This window comes from Lycium barbarum, chromosome 4 (assembly GCF_019175385.1).
Source record: "Lycium barbarum isolate Lr01 chromosome 4, ASM1917538v2, whole genome shotgun sequence".
In the NCBI taxonomy this organism is placed as follows: domain Eukaryota; kingdom Viridiplantae; phylum Streptophyta; class Magnoliopsida; order Solanales; family Solanaceae; genus Lycium; species Lycium barbarum.
The window spans coordinates 38,273,772-38,284,398 of NC_083340.1; positions in this window are offsets into that span (position 1 = coordinate 38,273,772).

Genomic DNA, 10,627 nt, shown 5'->3' on the forward strand with positions numbered 1-10,627 from the left:
AAGCTATATATTATACAAAGTTAGGCATAAACAAGGTGCTATGTACCTCTCTATGGCCTAAAAGACCATTTATCTTTTTTCTCCTTTTTTAAATTTTTTACTCATTTAAAAAATAGTTTGCTTTATTAAAATATCAAATCACTCTCTTAATTTTCTTAACTATGCCTCTTAATTCTCTTACTCTCTTCCACTTCTATTCGTTATTGTTGTAATAGAGAAGGGAAATGAAGAGTTAGGAATGAAATTAAGAATAAAAAATTGTAGTAAATGGAAGAAGACAATAATGAAGAGGCAATTAAGAATTAATAATTGTAGTAAATGGAAGAGAATGAACAGTCGCAACAAAGAGTACCTTGCAGTCTTTCTCACATCAATAAAGGCTTCAAAAACTTTTAGGTGGACTTATTTTTTAGCATTATTTCACTGAATCTGGCAGTATTAATAATCTTTTTTTTTTCTCTTTTTTCCGTAATATTACTTCTTTAGTTAATTTTTTTTTTCTCATTTTGCAGGATTTCCACAATTATAGGATCAGGAATGGTCCATCAGCCAACAAGAAGCTTGAGTAGACTTCTATACAACTTCTGAATTATCATAAGCAATTGCAATGAAGATATACTCAAGCTATATACATGCAATCCTCTTGAACTTTCACCAAAATACAAAAGCTTCTTTTCCGGTAAAATACTGCTAATTATTATGTCGAATTAAGTTCCTCCAATCAATCTTTTCCTTCAATTCAAATTTCTAATGTTTTCTACTAAAAATGAATAATGAATGTGTCAATTCCTCTACCTTTTCATATTCATTAGTATATTTACACTATATAGAGCGAGAGCAACAAAAACACCATTCAAACCATGGTGTCTATTGGTGGTTTGAATTGGGAGACTCAAAGGAGACCATGAAAGCTAGAAAAAATGTACTTTTAACAATTTGGTGAAACCTTAGAGCCGTCAGACATCATCAATAAGGTACAGAAATATTCAATGTTATCATTCTATACATATTTAGCATAGCTATAAAGCTAATTAAGCGTTAAGCGATCAAGAACCAGTATCGATACTGTTACATCTCTTAAAGATGGTATCGGATTGCTTTTAATTAGATAGTGATATTATAAATAATGTGGACACTAAAATTGAGCAAGCGAGGGTTATCACATGTGCTTTGTGCATAAAAATTATGGTTGTCTTGAATTATATAATATTTGATTTTGTTTAAAGACCGCGAGTCTTTCATTTTTTTTAAAGCCAAAATCATGATTTTATTATTCTCAATATTGACAATTTAGAATAATTAACATTATGAGACGTTGAAAGTAAGAACAAAAATTAAGCTTATTTAAGGGCGGAAGATTTTGGGAGACATTAAGGATTAGAAAAAAGTTAAAAAGAAAAAAAGGAACAACAGTTAAAACAAAAGGAAAAGGAAATGAAATTGATAGCAGAAATGTAATTGAATGGACAAATATTGCATCGTTCGTTATCACTTGTTTATGAAGATTTATGTATGAAATTTAAGCATACACGTACACATGTTCTCATATATACTTTTATCTTTTTTTAAAATTTGCTAATGAAAATTTAATGTTCATTAAAATTATTTATATTTGTGATTTTAGAATTATATAGTAATTGATTATGCATATACATGAAAATCTTCATCTCTTCTATCTTTAATAAATTTATAATAATATAAATTTTAAATTTACTATTGTCGTTTATAACCGCGCGAAGCGCGAGTCACTTCACTAGTTGCAATGATATGAAACACCACAAATAAGATGCAATTTCAAGAATATGGACACTAATGATACATCCTCCACGGGAACTTAACTTTTTTCTACATATGGGAACAGTTGAACGAAATTAAAGGGTCCCTCCGCTCTGATAGAAACAGCTGATATATACATCAAGACTTTTTTTTTTTTTAATATTAAACCAATTCCATAGACTACATTTGTCTATGGCCATGGGGGGTTTGGCATTGACCCCTGCCTTGTTAATAGCATATCAAAAATATACATGGGAGGAGGGCTATGCCATGATTCCCTTTTTACATTTGGGAGGACAATCCTCTTCTTACTACTAGTCCCTATAAGCTAAGAGAACATTTACTAATTAGAAGAAGTTCTAATTAGCTATGTTCTCATTACAGAAGACTATATCTACTCATGGGACATCATAACTATAGTACAAGAAAAGCCTACTCATTTTACAATGGACTTGGAACACATTCCTAATGAAGGTGCTGCCAATAGTCCGGCAAAAAATGCCTATTATTTTGTACAAAAAATCACACTCCTTTCTTTGCTTCTGATTGAATTCTTCCTTCTTTCTCTGCTTGTAGCTTCTCATATTGTTCTTGAATTTCTAATTCTGAAATTTGCTAGTTGAGCATTATCCATTCTCACTGCTCCCCTAGCTTCTTTTGGAATTTCCTGCATTGAATTATTTAAGTTAGCTATCAAAATATACTGTGTATTGCTTCCAAATTTAGCTTCAGCTGTTGTGTTTGCTTCCCTGAAACATGTTGGACTTTAATGTTTCTCTTATCAATGATTCTCTTCATAGCTTCTACTTCCTTCAGGAATTCCCAAGGGATGTCATATGTTCCATCTAACCAATTAACCACCAAAATTGACTCAACTTCCATAATGCTATTGTTGATATCATTGTGATCAATCCCGTTGATACCAAAACTTGCAGCCTGAATTTCTGCATTGTTATTGGAGCAAAACCGTAAAGCTTTAGCAAAAGCCATGATGATATCTCCTCAAGAATATCTGGCAATTCCTCCAATTCCTGCTTTGTTGCTATGCACCATACTGCTTCCATCAGTGTTGATCTTGATGATATTTTTTGGAGGTTTGCTCCAAATAATAGGAATACTGGTTAAAATAGCTTTATGAGCTTCCATGATATTGCAAAACCTGCTCCAACTGTAGCTCAATTCTACTTTATACCCATTTTTGTTCATGATACATTTCACATGCTAAGCAACTTCACAACAGATTTTGGCCACAGAGTATTTCTTGTTTCCATATTTAAAAGAGCTCCAAGCTTTCCACAGTTCCCAGCAAATAAAGACAGGAATGCATTGGTATGCCACTCTTAGCATACAGTTTTTAGTGTTGAAGTTCCACCATGTTATAAACCTGGCTTGAATACTCTAGTTCTGCATAGTGATACCAATAGATTCAACAAAGAATTTCCAGATGTTCTTGGCTAGATCCCCTTCTATGAAGACATGGAGGATGTTTTCCTCCTTAGGCTGATTACAACAAATGCACATAGGATCAGCATTACTTGAGTAATTTTTTATTCTATCATACATAGGCATCTTGTTCTTGATAATTCTCCAACTGATAAAGGCCATTTTGAAAGGATTTCCTTTATTCGATATGCATTTCCATACAGGAGCTTCAGGAAATCTCTTTCTTAAGGCCTGAAAAGCACTGGCACAGGTGAACTTTCCTGAAGAGTTATCAGTCCAAATGGCATGATCCTTCTTGTTTCTAGGCCCAATATCCACCCTCTAAATGATATAGCAAATTTTAGATGGCAGCAACTTTGAAATGTAATCCATATCCCATTTGTCACCTTCTAGACAATCTGCTACCATGAGAGTACTAGGATTACTCTCAGAATGGTGATGCAGAGCTAGAGGACCAAGGCCTGTCCAATTATCCCACCAAAAGGATATTTTAGCTTCATTGATCCTCCATAAAATATAAGGTAAAACATCAGCTTTAATTCTCAGTAATTCCTTCCAGATAAAGAAATGACAACCTTGGACTTTTCTAGCAACTAATGACCTATTTAGCAGTACTTAACCATCATGAATTGAGACCATAAATTATCTTCTACTCTTAATCTCCACCATCTTTTGGCTGCAAAAACTTTATAGATATCTTCAATGCTTTTGAAACCTGTACCCCTCTCTATTTGAGGGTAGCACATATTGGCCCAAGAACTCCAATGATACCTCTTTTTGTTATCAGTTTGACTCCAGAAGAAATCTGCAAAATATCTTTCAAGCTGCCTTATAATGCCCTTAGGAGGGGACATTGCAGCAAGAGTATGAAGGGTTTGAGATTGGAGCACATGCTTAATGATGATTTCTCTTCCCCCAGAAGAGAGAATGTTGCCTTGCCATTCATGAGCGTTGTTCCTAACACTCTTTGCAATATCAGCAAAATAAGATAGTCTTTTCCTTCCAGGAAAATATAGGATAACCCAAATACTTCATGGGAAAAAATTGATGCTTATAACCAGTAATTCTGCTAATCATCCTTCTCCTATCATCAAGTGAGTGAGTAGCTGTCAAGAAAACACTTTTATTAATGTTGATCTCTTGACCAGATTCCTTCTCATGCTATTTCAAAACCTTGATAATCATTTTGATGATTCTTTTGTTTCCTGAAGAGAATATAATTATATCATCTGCAAAACATAGATGATTGATCAAGGGGCCCTTTTGTTGCATAGTGTACCCAATATATCTCTCTTTGTTGTGAAGTTGATTCAGTGCCTTAGACAGAGTTTTAGCAGCCAAAACAAATAAACCAGGTGATAGAGGATCACCTTGTTTAAGACCTCTAGTAGAATGAAAGAAACCATGCCCCATGCCATTGATCATAACTGAGTATCAAACTTTAGATATGAGCCTATGAATAAGATTAATAGAAACTTCAAAGAATCCCATTTTCCTGATAATAACTTTAAGGAATAGCCAAGACACCTTGTCATAGGCTTTGGCCATGTCCAACTTCATTACCATGTTCCCATATTTGTTGTTCTTCTTGATGTCCTAATCCAACTCTTGAGTGAGTAAAACATTCTCAGTAATTAGCCTGCCTCTGATGAAAGTAGTTTGATTTGAGAGATCATTTTAGGCAAGATGTTAGTAAGTCTGTTGGAGAAATCTTGAAGAGGATCTTGTTTGAGAAGTTACTCAAACTGTTGGTCTCATTTGAGAAAAGTTGTTTGTAGATTCCACCTTAGGCAGCAAGATCAGACAAGTATGAGTATAAAAATTGGTGAGTTTACCCCCTCTGAAGAAATCCCTGACCATATTGTAAACATCATCTTTGATAATACTCCAATTAGCTTGGTAGAATTTTCCACTATATCCATCAGGCCCAAGGTACTATCAGGATAGAGAGAAACAATAGCCTGATAAGTTTCCTCCCTACTAGGGATATTAGTAAGGATCTCATTATCTTCATTGGTCACCTTTCTCTCAATGTTTTCCAAAATTCTAAATTCAGTATGCTGCTTAAGTTGGGAGAATAATCTGTTAAAATTTCTGATGGCAGCATCTGCAATTCTGTCATCCCCTTGAATCCATTCATCATGTTCATTTTTGATCCTGTAAAGATGAGCTTTCTTTTTTTGTCTAATAACACTATGAAAGTACCCAGTGTTACGATCTCCCTCATCTTTCCATTTTATTCTGGCTTTTTGTCTTAGCATAGAAGTCTCCTTGTTGATCCAATGAATTTTCTCAGCATACTTAGAGTGAAGCAGACTTATATTATGATCAGTGTTGTGATTGGCATACAAAGCTTCAGCATTTTCCACTTGTTCTTCCAGCTCCTTCACCTTATCAACACATTGCGAATGTTGTTTTTTGACCACTGGCTAAGATAATTGCTCGTCTTTTTAATTTTGCTGCAAGATCCACATGGGATTACCCCTCACTTCAGATTGCCAAGAGTTTTTCACAATGACCATGAAATCATCTTGATCAATCCAAAAGTTTAAAAGTTTGAAATATTTAGCCTTTGGAGGCTCTATACTGCCGCACTTTATTAGAAGAAGCCTGTGATCTAATCCTGTTCTTGGTAAATGCCTGAAATTGACAATAGAGAATTTCTGAGACCATTGATAATTATATATAACCCTATCTATCCTCATAAGGATCCTTCCTCTCAATCTTCTGGCATTAGTCCAAGTAAATTTATCCCCAGAATATCCAGCATCCATCATGTTGCAATCCTCCATACATCATATAAATCCAGACTTCTGCTTAATCTATGTTGTCTTTCCCCTTGTTTCTCATCAGCATCTATGATGTTATTGAAATCTCCCATTATAGTCCATGATCTGTTTACGTGACTATTGAAGGTTCTCAAATCATCCCAAAGTCTTTTCCTCTTCCTAGAAGATGTTTTACTGATGTGATACTGATGTTCTAAGTAAGTTGTTGATTGTGATCACTGATCACCTTACAATTGAAATCAGCTTCCCAAAAACACCATATCGCCCTTCTTGTTTATGACAGCATTAGCAAATCCCAACTTTCTTTTGTATTTTTGGATCTTATTCTTGTTGATAATAGCAATGTGCACAAAAAGTTCTTGAAGGGCCACAAAAGTGACCTTGTGAACTTGTATGACTTTTTTGAGTCTGTCAAAAGCTCCTTTAGATCCTACCCCTCTTATATTCCATATGATTGTATTAATCATAAGGAACTATTCAAAAGTGCTTCTTTGATCCTCTTCCCTTGCCTCTGGTGACCATTGCAGGGGTTGAAGTAATAGGTTTTTTGTTGCTTTTTTTTTTGGAATTTCAGTTCCTCTGGGGGGATAAATTCCCTTTCTCCACAGCTTCCTTGATCGGGTTCTCCACCTCACAAACTAATTAGGTTTTGGTGAAAAAGCATTGATTAGGCTATCAGCCACTTCTTCCTCAGATAGGCTATCATCATGTTCTTGTTCACTTTTCCTATCTTCTTTGGATTGACTCTCCATATCATGCTTCTTGTAATTGTTAAAACCAGTTTCTGATTTCTTAAGAGGTTCCTTGAGGATACTTGTATCTATTTGTTTCATGTGCATCATTTTCTTTTGGTTTGCTCCTGGAACAATATCTTCAGATATAGTATTCTCAGTGTTTTGTTCTTGTTCTTCCTCCTTTTCAAACTGCCCAGTGTCATAAGTTATACTCTGAAATACATTTTGAGTCTTGAGTGGAGGATTGATAAATATACTTATATCATGTGTACTGCTCTCCTCCTTATCACTGGTGGTGATTACTACCACAATTTTAAGAGTCTAATTTTCCTTTGGATTTTCTTGTTGCTCCTTTGATGGGCTTGATCCCTCAGTTTGACCATTCCTCTCCTTATTCTTATCCGTCTTCTGAATCTCAACTTCATCCGCAGAACCATGATGCTCTTTATTAATAGTTGATTGCTTGATCAATGTTGTTGCTGTTAGCTTGGACTTGCTACACTCTCTCTCCTTCCTCCATCTGATTCTTATCTTTGCTTTTGTTATTTCCTTTGCCTTTGTTCCTCACTACTTTTAGAGAATTTCTTCTTCTTTTTTGCTTTCTCTTCTCCCTGTGCTTTTTGCTTTTGGTCTTAGCAGCTTGAATTTCCACTGCTTTTTCCTCAATCTGTCTATTATCTACTACTTCTTCAAAGTTGTCCTTCTCCTCGATGTCTCTATTCTTACTTGTCTCAGCTTGATCAAAAGCTTATCTTCTTTTTTCTTTTTGGCAAATGTACATTGCACTAAAGAATGTCCTAGTTTCCTGCAATGGGTACATAATTTTGGGACACTCTCATATTCAATTTTCTGGTAGAAACCTTTGAGTGGATGTGATTCATCCTCCAAACCCACCCATATTTGGTCTAGGAGAGGCTTAGTTAAATCTACTTCAACTCGAACCTTACTCATACTTGGTCGAGTTCTGCTGCTTGTAGCAGCATCCATAATGAGAGGGGTTCCTACAAGTGCTAATATCTATCTCACATAGTGCCATGCATGACAGTGAAAAAGGAGTTTAGGAAGGAGTACCAAATTGGAGCCATTGGTGAGTTTTCTTCCGGCTTGAAATCTGGATGCCACATTTGTAGCCACATCTGTGCTCCAATGCTTTCAATTGATCTCCTGAAGTATGTTCTTTTGCAATCGGCCTCATTGGTAAAGTCAATGAACACAAAATTGTGGTCGTATGCCCCAACTACAGCAGTTTCCTTCAAGGTGATTTTTTCCAGAAAAATTGATCAAACAACATCGATCTTGGGTCGCCCCTTTAGAAATTTTCCAATTATAGTGTACTTGCACTCTTTAGCCATGACTCCGTAGTAGTCTTTGGATTTGAATATGACTGCAGCTACGCCATTGTGATGAGTTCTTCCAGTTTTCACTGATGGACACCCATATCGCGTGTCCGCCGGTGAAGGTGGTGCAGGTGTTGACATTGTGGTCGCATAGGATGGTTTTTGCTTATGATCTTCAGTAGATGTTGTCGTCCCCATGTTAGGGATCTGTTCCCCCACCGGACGCGTTGTTTGGGGGCCGCCGGGAGGCCGCATTAGGCCGCGCGTGGGGGTCACACGGCAAGTTAGTTGAGAAAGAACATAGTCATTAAAAGTTATCGTTGCTTTTCTATACATCAAGACTCAAAGTGATGAATAGAGTAAAGAGAAGGAAAAAGAATCATATCTTTCTTACAACATAAGAGATATGCTAGAGTGAAGACAGTATAAGAGAGGAAATCACTTAAGTGAAATTTTCTAAAGAGACAGCCTCTGCTTCAGTTGAAATTGAACTACTATATACCTTTGGTTCTCTCTACTTTTTTGTTTTTTCCATTAAAAGTTCCAATTTTCACTTATAGCAAATGGGCCTAGTTTGCATGTAAGGAATGCTATATTAGTCTTTCATATTCAACGTTCACAATCACCATAAAGTCCATGAATTGAAGTCTTCTCATAACCATAACCTTACGTTCTACATGATTCTCACTCAGCAAAGAGCTATTCATCAAAAAGCTAAGTAAAATGAAAGAAACCTAATTAATTATATCCGAGTAAGAGCCATTGCTAGCTTTAGGGTGAAGCTGATACAATAAAGAATTTTGGGGCCTCATTTTTCACTATTATAGGTTTATAAATTAATTTTTGAAACAAAATGAGTATTTTGAAGTAAAACGTATAATGTTTTAATTAAAAAACTAGTATCCGTACCCGCGCGATGCGCGGAAAGCGTTAAAGAACATAATTATGACAAATTATAATCTGGCTTGTTTAAGTGCATTAGACCATATTATTTTTAATAAATAAGTAATTAAATTGTAATATTGTTTCTTATATTGCTATGTACTTAATAATAAAATATTTATGAAATTAATGAAATAAATGATATATAGTGCTAGAATATCTTCTTAGTTCCTTAAAGAGATATCTAATTTATTTTACTCTTTATATGTTTAATATTATTATTTAAACTATTGCTCAAAATATATCGCAATCTTTTATAGGTGAAAATTATTTTTCCCTTTCTAGTTTGCTTTAAAAATCAAAACACATCCCCCAACTTTGAACAATTGCACCCCCCCACCTCCACTGCCCCCCCTCCCCCCCCCCCCCCCCCCCCACCGCCACACTCTCCCAATTGAACACTTCAAGTACCTTTTTACCCTTTAAATTATTAAATAATGTCTTATTGTGATTTTTTAATATTACGATATATTTTTTCTCTTTTTAACATATATTATGGCTTATCTATACTTATAGTAGTAAAAACTCAATCTTTTTATCTGAGATAGAAAACAGAAACCTTCCAAACATATACCTAATGCATGTGATATACAAAAATAGTTATTATCAATAACGATATATTTAATAACAATAGCCTTAGTCATTTGATATTATACTTTAAATGAATTTCATATAATCAGAAAATAACATATTTATGGTAATCATAGCTCAAAATTCTATAAATGACCCTAGTGTATCAATAGACTCTTTCAGCCTTTTTATTTGTTTATTTTAGTTTGGAAATTAATTCAAAGAATAAATACAATTATATTATCTCCATTTTATTTTCATTATTCAATATTTTTATTTTATCTCATTTTCTAAAAGTTTAGCTACCTGATCTCATCCGCTGGATGATTTTTTGAAATAATGCAAAATCATTTAAATATAGGCAAATTTAAATTAACCATATTCAGTTTAAATTCAAATTCAAACATATACGAAAATAATTGAAATGTTTTCGTATTAATTGTTAAGCTAGCCATTAGAAAAAGTAAAAGAAAAGAAAGGAGAACGACTCCTAAATGGCTTCAATTGAATAAACTATGTTTATCAATTGAGTTAATTATGTGGTCATAAGTATATTAATATGATTTAAATTCTTAATTTGATATACACGTGGAACAATTCATATTCACAGAGTCAAACAATTGACTGATCATGAGAAACCTTCCAACCTTGAAGGGAAAATTAGGGTCGAAATCATCTGTATAGATTACTATCATGTTATCTATAAAATTAAAAATAACTTTTGAGAAGTAAATAAACAACTAAATGAGGGAGAATAACCATCATCGTCTCACAATACCAAATTAGCTCTGTCCGATCAAATTTCTACAACTGGCTTCATTTATTTACAACTAATTGATGTATAATGTTGTTTAATTTTTCTAAAATAGAAAAATAGCAATCTAAATGAAGCAATTTGCATCTATATATTCATCTATGAGTGCTCTTCCAAAAACATCATTATGCTTAATATTTGCATCCGATAGTATCAATTGAACATACATGAAAACTTTGTCCCATCATAAAAAAGGTTCATATCTCCTCTTCGTGCTTTTGA